General features: G+C 46.5%; 1 long non-coding RNA gene across 1 annotated transcript; it reads right to left on the reverse strand.

Moving 5' to 3' along the window:
- Nucleotides 1-5442: 5442 nt before the first annotated feature.
- LOC136547611 (uncharacterized) lies at nt 5443-5900 on the reverse strand. Its single transcript, XR_010781595.1, has 3 exons — nt 5839-5900; nt 5630-5717; nt 5443-5544 (listed from the first exon to the last, which is right to left on the reverse strand). It is a non-coding gene; the product is annotated as an uncharacterized lncRNA (long non-coding RNA).
- Nucleotides 5901-8782: the final 2882 nt, after the last annotated feature.

Raw genomic sequence — 8782 nt, forward strand, 5'->3', positions numbered from 1 at the left:
ATCAGCCCAGAAACCAACCAACAAACAGGCTGAATATGTGTGTGGGTGGGGGGGGGGGGGGGGGGGCAGAGGTTCAGGCCCACCCTATAAATGTGAAATTTCCACTAAAAATTTTGAAATTCAAATAAAATTTAAAAATTCAACCCTATTGGCCCCCCCTAACATTAAAAAAATCAACTTTCTAGCTCCGCCCTTCATCCTCACCTGTTTGATTAAAGTACTTACAATAAGTACCTTCTGTATTTTTATCATTCAATCTCTCTTGATGGACATCCCATATCTTTTCAACCGACTGCAAAAATTTGTCATAAATTAGGCACAAATTAGTTACCTACCAATCAATAAAACCAATAGGGATGCCAGCATAAATATGGCACCACGCACTTGTTGATCCTATACCTGTGTCTGCCACTCCACACACGACTTGATAGCACCTCTTCTTTTAGCGGACATATTAGTGTGTTAGCATGAACAGATAAGATGATGAGAGAGAAGTGGAAATGAAGAAAAAACATGAGGCATATGGGAATTTGAGACATCGGGAAAGAGGCGCATTTTGATCTCTCGGGATGGCACCGTCCACACAACGGTGGTGCCAACCACGTTCCTTGAGGTCGCCCGCATGGTGTTTGACAAGAGACCACGAACACATCGAGCGCGCTCCTACATCTATGGCCGCTGCATTGGCTCCTTCATCGATCTCGCCACTAGTGTGTTTCGCTTCAATCATAGTGCCGAACACATGCACACATCCACTTCTCACCGAATACTGCAGCAATGACCAGCACGCCCTCGCTTGTGCCATGTCCTTCACATACATCTATCTATGTCCGGTAGCGAGAGGCCAGTAGGGATCGTATGTTCTGTAGTAGTGGTTTTCAAATACTATAGCCGCAGCAGTACTGGTACACGTGGTATTATAAACAGGTGGGGTTACAAATTAGCAAGGCGTTGTTTGGATCGATGCTGCTAATAGTATATGCAGCTAAAAGTTAGCAACGGTGAATCCAAACTGTGTCCTGCTAATAGGTATACTAACATGCACATTGCTCACCTTTTCAACTACTAGTAGAAGTGGCACACGTGTGTTTATGGTTGTGATAGGCAACATCCGATTATTATAGAAAAAACCTTTTAGATTGTTGGATACTTAAAGCAAGGTATGATACGTATATTATTTTGTTAAAGAGGCATTAGGATTGTTTTTGTTTTAAAAAAAACGAGGTATGATACGTATATTATTTTGTTAAAGAGATTGTTTTTGTTTTAAAAAAAAACTAACTTCATTTCAAGAGTTTTAGAATGCAGTGAAAAAAGAAATCCAATTAAATTAACTAATTCTAAGAGGGTTATAACTTGTAATAAATATACATTCATATGATATGGTATGCGAATTAAAGACTGATTATAATGTATACCTACATGAGTCTATTATATTGATTGAAAATATAGATATATGTAAAATAAATAAATCTATTCATTTAAAATGTTTAGTCCTCTCCCTTGGGCTGTCCGAATATATTAGCACGTAGAAGTGTAGAACCCTCTAGTCAGTTGGGACTCTTTGATAGTAGTCATGGCTGCAATGCAAACCGGAAACTTAGTGCTCAGTTGTGAGGTTGTGAATTGTTTTCATGTAATTACTTGAACTTTATTGGTGATCCTTGTGAGTGCATACACTACTGGATTCAGGCGCTTTGCCGGGTGCAGCACTCGGCAAAGAGCCTCCGGCAAAAAGTTAGCCGGCAAAGATTTCTTTGCCGGGTGCTTTTTATCGGGCACCCGGCAAAGATTTTGCCGAGTGCAAACCCGGCACCCGGCAAAGAAAAGTGGTCGTTACGACGCCAGCTCCGTCATCCCTTGCTTTGCCGGGTGCCATGTCAGAGGAACCCGGCAAAGATTTTTTTAATTTTTTTTTCAAATTTTCTTTGCCGGGTGCCGTGCCGGGGAGGCACCCGGCAAAGATTTTTTTATTTTTTTTATAATTTCTTTGCCGGGTGTCGCACCGCGGGGGCACCCGGCAAAGAGTTTTTTATTTTTTTCGTAATTTCTTTGCCGGGTGCCAGGTCATGGGGCACCCGGCAAAGAATTTTTTTTTTGAAAAAACTTTGCCGGGTGCCCTGGCCCTGGCACTCGGCAAAGGAATTCCCAGCTTTGCCGAGTGCCAGGGCCAGGGCACCCAGCAAAGCCTCAAAAATTAATTTTTTTATTTTGTTTTTTGATTCTATAATCACAAACACAGCATATAAAAGATATATATCACATCTGAAGCATCACAAAGACAATATAGCACATATATATCACATCCATCTCATCACAAACTCAATCCCACACATATATTACACATCGCGAATACAATACCTCACATAAACGACATCACAAACATAATAGGCCCAATTACCATCGAAACATGTCAATAGTGGATCACAGTGCATCACATGTCCATCAAGCGGTGAAAAAGAGATACAAACTAAATGTGGGGAGGAAACTGAGTGTCTGGTGAAGGAAACTCGGCACCGCCTGCTTACGCCTGAGATGGGTTATTCAAACCCGCCGACGGAGGCTGCATAAAGGACAAGAGATTCAGGCGCTTAGAGTGGGTCATCTAATGAAAGCACTAGTCGAAGCAATATGGATTCATACTCACTGGACTAGATACAACTGGCGGCGGCGCTGGAGCGAACATCGGCACAGGTACACTATTCACTTGCACAAAGTTCTGCAGGAACATCGTAATCTCCGCCAGCTGCTTGGCCTATCTCTCCCGCTCGGCCCGCTCGGCTTGTCTTTCCCGCTCGGCCACCTCGGTCCTCGCCGCCAGGTCTCGCAGCTCCTGAGCCATCCTCTCGTTATCGGCCTGCAACATTTCACTCGAATGTTTTAGTAATGTAAAGGTAACTAAGTTATGTAAAGATCAATGTACGAAGAGTTAAACTGGACTAACCTAGAGTGCGTCGACCCGCTGTTGTGAAGGGGACGGCCGTTGGCGTATGGCCGGGCCTCTGCTCGGGGTACTTGCTCGGATCTAGGAGAGGGAGGGAACAGAGCTGGACTCGAGGGTGCCATCGCCAAGCCAGTACCGCCCATGCTTCTTGCCCTGTCCGATCCTCATGACAGTCGTGCCATCAATGTCGTCGGTGCTCGGATCCCAGTCTGGCCCCTGGACCGACCTTGCCTCCGACGCGTAGGAGCTGATGCGGGTGTGGGCGCTCGGGTTGCTGTACGACTCGGGTGGGTCATTCGGGCTGAAGGTGACAGCGGAAGTCGCCTTTCCCTTGCGGGCCAGTCCATACGCCATGAACGTGGACAAAGGCTGGCCACCACGCGACGCCGACTGCGAGAAAGACAACAAGATGATTAGAAGAAACATGCAGAATGGAGCGTCAGAATACTAAAAATGAATTCACGTACCCAAGCTTGCTTGTATGCGCCGAGGCTGCGGCTGCCTTGGTGGTGTGTGGGGCCTGTCGCCTGCAAAGCCCACTCCCGGTGGGCTTCGTGTTCCTGGATATAACCCTCTGTGAACCACCTATCCACGATCATCTCCCAGCAGTCGGCAAAGGACTCGCACCACCATGGAATCATCTACATGTCATAAAGAATTTGAGATGTAAGATGACCAAATGAAAGCTACTTAATCTCAAAACGAATCAGTATTATTCTTCTTCATTTACCTCAAGGAACTGTTCTTGGGTCAGAGGCATCTGTCTTGCCTATGTCTTGCTGACTTTCTGACCAAGTCGCGTGGCGTAGTACTTGATGATGCAAGTGAGGCGCTCCTCGTAGTGCATGTCGCTGATGCGTTTCCTGGCACTTTTCACCAAGTTGTTCTCCGCCCTCTCCTCCTGTCCCTCTTCACACCTGAAAAAAGTCTGTAGACAGACATAATGTATCAATTCATTATGTCAAAAAGTGTCAAATGAATGCGATGTATTGATCAAAGTTGTGCGAACGAGACTTACCCAGAACTCTCTTCTGACCCGCTCCTGCTTGTCTTCATAATCTGCGTCGGGGGCAGATTTGTAGTGGTCCCACGATTTGGCCGGCCCCACAGTCCCCTTGTGCGTGACAATGCTAGGGTAATAGTGCCTGCACACAAGCCCCAAGATGTGGTTGGGGTTGCGTGAGTCTCCAGGCGACACAACCTCCCAGTGCCTGCACAAGTCATTAACAAACATTATTAGTTTCTCTGACAATTTTCAACAGGTTATATGAAGTAGCTGTGATTAAATCTAAAGTTAATTACCTGTCCCCCTAGGGGCGGATCACTGGGCGTAGGGGAGGAAGCGGAGGCCCAGGGAGTTTTGAGGGACCTCGCAAGTAGGGGCTAGCCGCAGCAGAGGCAGTGGAACTACTTCCGGCCTCGCCGCCCTCCTGTGCCTCTCCCTCGCTGTCCGTCGCCCGAACCTCGTCCGTCGCCAGAACCTGCTCGTCCTCCAAGGAGTCCGTGGTACGGCGCTCCTCCGGCACGTCACGCGGCCTGACTAGAGGAGGCCGGCCCCTCCTGCTACCGCTCCCGCTGCTCCTGGCCCTCTGCCTCCTCCCGTCCGATGCGTTCTCTCCGGCATCTGTGTCCTCACGTGCCCTCTGGTACCTTGAGTTCACGTTCCTTGGCCCACTACCGCCCGCCATCTTTGTTCAATCACCTGCAATTAAAAAGAAACAAATAAGACATCATTACATGTATTAGAAATAGATGCTAAGTAAATAAACAAAACACGATTACAAAATAACATAGTATTACATGTATTAGAAGTAATCATCATTATTGGGATTATCTGGATCATATGTCTCGTCATCACTATCAAAATTGTCCAAATAAACAAGACTGTCCGAAGGTTCAATGTTGCCTTCATCGTCATCATCTAAATGTAATCGCTCAAGCATTTCTATGTCCTTGGCATTTTGCACCTCATCTCCTTCTTCCTCGTCATCAACCCTTTCATTGTCTACTTCCATTCCAATCGCCTCGGTTAAGTCTATCACCAACCTCCCTTGTAGCCCATCTTCTTGATAGAACTCTCCATCATATGTGTTTGGGTTGAAGTTGTAATCTTCATCGTTTGGGACAGCTAGTCTACCATGTGGCGATACCTGGTGCACAATAGACCAACCCTGAAGAGTCTTATTGCCTTGGCATGCGTATGACAAATAATAAACCTGCACGGCCTGATCCACCACAATAAAGACATCTTTTCCTTGATGGATGGAATCGTGTTGAATCTCGACTTGACCAATATTAGGGCTCCGTTTCGTTAGTCGAGGATTGAACCAGTGGCATTTGAACATGACGAGACGAAGAGGTTTCGAACCATAAAATTCAAGTTCATAGATATCTTCAATTATGCCATGATACTCGAGGCCATTAGTGCCGGGAGTACAAACTCCGCTATTTGTGGTTTTTTGATGGGGCTGAGCTCGCTCGTACCTTCTTGTGTGAAAGCGATATCCATTCACATCATAACCTGAATAAGCTTTCACCTTACTGTCGAAGCCATTTGCAACCTGTCTCAACTCCTTACTCATAGTTGCATCGGTTTGGGCCTGCAAGCGCAAGAAGGAAAGATTGCCAGACTAAGTACGCGAAACTCGGAATCTCGAACTAGGTACGAGGTAAATTAGACAATACCTTTGTTTTGAACCAAGAAATGAAATCGGGCCTCCCTGCTCCCGGACCCCGTGAAAGAAGGGTGTCGGTTTGCCGTGGGGTAGGATCCCTTGGTTGATGCCAGGATACACGAATAAATTCCCTGTGCACACGAGAATAGTGACAGCGTATTTAAACAAGTTCTTTGAGAATAGTGACAGCGTATTTAAACAAGTTCTTTGAGAACTTACTCAATGAACGACTTCACCTCGGGTAGGTTGTGGAACACATATAGCATGATCATGCGCCACTCTTCATTTTCCAATCTCTTATTGGTCGATCCACTTGACCTGCCGAGTTGCCCTTGGAAAAGGCTAAGGTTGGATTCATTCTCGTCAACATTGTAGCGAGGGAGTGGATTATGCACGCTAGGAAGGTTCTCCGTGTAGTATAGCTGTGTGAAGTTTGTCACCTCCTCCAGAATGGAAGCCTCTGCAATGGAAGCCTCAATTTTGGCTTTATTTCTACATTTTTTGCGAATGGCCTTCAGACATCTCTCGATTGGGTAGCACCAACGAGCCTACACGGGCCACCCCATACGTGCCTCATACGGGAGGTGCACAATCAAATGCTGCATCGACAAGAAGAAGCCGGGTGGAAAGATCTTCTCCAACTTACAAAGCAACTCAGGTGCCACTTTCTCCAAGTTTGCAACCACGGTCCGAGATAGCTCCTTGGCACAAAGCTGGCGGAAGAAATAGCTCAACTCTGCCAGCACTAGCCAGAGATGCTCAGGAACATAGCCTCGTACCATCGCCGGAAGAAGCCGCTCAATCCATACGTGGTAGTCATGACTCTTCATGCCGTTGACTCGTATAGTGCCTAAGTTCACTCCCCTGCTCAGGTTCGCTGCATACCCATCAGGGAACATTAACGCCTTGATCCATCGTAGTACTTCCCTCCTTTGTTCGGGTTTCAAGACGAAATCGGCCTTAGGCCTTTTCCAGTTCTTGCCGTTTGCAGGAGGCCGCATCACTTGCTGTGGTCTATTGCACAACGTCGCCAGGTCCACTCTAGCCTTAGGGTTGTCCTTAGACTTGTCAGTGTCCTTAGACTTGTCAGTGTCCATGAGTGTTGCCCAAAGTGAAAAAACTCATAATTATCCCAAATTTTGAAATAGGGATATATTTACTGTAGCAAGTCCCCACAAAAAAATGGGGTAAAAAAAACAAAACAAAAATAATAATTTGCCGGGTGCCACCCCGGGCACCCGACAAAGAAGCCTTTGCCGGGTGCCAGGTCATGGGGCACCCGGCAAAGAAATTTAAAAAAAAATAAAAAAATTCTTTGCCGGGTGCCTAACGGGGTGGCACCCGGCAAAGGATGACGGCAGCTGGCCGCCGTCAAGCCGGCCACCTTTGCTGGCGGCCATATTTTGCCGAGTGGCCGGCACCCGACAAAGACCAATTTTTGCCGACGGCTGGAATTTGCCGAGTGCTCGGCACCCGGCAAAGGCTGCTTTGCCGGAGGCCTTTATTTGCCGGGTGCCTCCAGGCCTGGCACCCGGCAAAGAATTCCTTTGCCGGGTGCCCGATAAAAAGCACCCGGCAAATTTTTTTGCTCCCGGCAAATTAGCCGTTTCCTGTTGTGATATATATATATTGCTCAATTTGTGTCGTCTTTATCTTGCTAAGTCTACGCTTGCTAGAATCATTGTCGTAACTTTATTTCCCTCTTAACGAAATGTGCTCAGAGGCAGTGGTAGTGAAAAAAATAGTAAAATCTTCAAGGCAACACATGTGCTGCATATGCCATAGTTAAGGCATGTTTGCTACAACTCTTGCTATAGCTAAAACAGCTTCAGCTGTGGCTTCTATATATAGTGGAGCATCTCTTTTTGGCTTTAGTTTATCTGGGTAGCGAAACATTTGGTAAAAACCGGTTCTTCTTGTTGTGAAAAAACGACAAATTATCTATAGTACTCTTCTATTTTTCTTTTTTCTACTTTATTTGTTTTTTTCCTTATTTCTCTCTGCTTCTTCTCTCTCCACCAAAAACATCTTACCTCCAGAGCATGCCTTGGCTACGAGTGGTCTGTCCGCTGGTGAGGTGTCCACATACCAGGACACCGCTGCCGAATAGCATGCAAGGCCAGCTGGAGGAGCTCAAGCACGCGTGGCTGGCTAGAGGAGCCTGAGCACAAGTGGCTAACATGGCACGTGTGCCCGCAGCTGCGAGGGCTAGTGTCGTGCTGCCTCTGCCCATTCCCACGCCGGCCTCTTCGCCCCTTCATTCCCCATGTGGCCTCCATCCTTCCCTACGGCGCGGTCTTCTGCGCTGGCCTGGAGGCCCCTCTCCATGTGCCCTAGGGCAAACTGGACCATGGCCGCATGATGCATCTATGGGAGTGGGGGAGCCAGGTGAAGCTAGATTTTTCATCTCCTATCGCACAAAGCAACTTCAGTCAGCATGATTTTCGGGACTCCTCATGTGAAGCAATTGGTTAGGATGCCATTTGGATGGTGAGCGCTATAGAACAGCTCCAAGAGCAGCTTGAGAAGCTGTACCAAACGCACACATACATACAAGGCGTTCTACCTATACTGCATGATTACTCATGAGGAGCAGCAGTGTTTCTGCCTGTGCTACATGATCACTCATGAGGAGCACCAGCAATTTCTGCCTGTGCTATTACATGATCACTCATGAGGAGCAGCTGTATCAACAATGCTAGCATGCCCTTGGAGTTTTATACTTACTATTATCAAATATCGCCTTGTTCGTTTGGGCTTGTTTGGCTTGTAAGCCATGGCTAAAAGTACTGTTGGCTGGTTTGTTGTGAGATAAAAATACTGTTCGTTGGCTAATAAGCCATGTAAGCCAAATACGACTAAACGAACAGGCTGTATATATATGTCGGTGGGTTTGACACTGTAAGTGTGGTTGTCAGCTCCATTGCTCTCTTACTTGAACTCACGGTATAGTAACTTACAAACTTATGCTGCTTTATATATGTTTAAGTCGTATTTCAAAACTTTGTATTGTAATAGTCATGTATTTTAAGCCCCATTGTTTCTAATATTATTTTCTCTGCAATCTCTATGTTGTGATGTGTGTTCTACTAAATTCAAATACCCAATCCCGAGTTGTAAAATTTGTGACATTGAGATCCCTTATGGGTACTCGATAGTCGGG

The sequence above is a fragment of the Miscanthus floridulus genome, chromosome 3 (assembly GCF_019320115.1).
Source record: "Miscanthus floridulus cultivar M001 chromosome 3, ASM1932011v1, whole genome shotgun sequence".
Classification (NCBI taxonomy): domain Eukaryota; kingdom Viridiplantae; phylum Streptophyta; class Magnoliopsida; order Poales; family Poaceae; genus Miscanthus; species Miscanthus floridulus.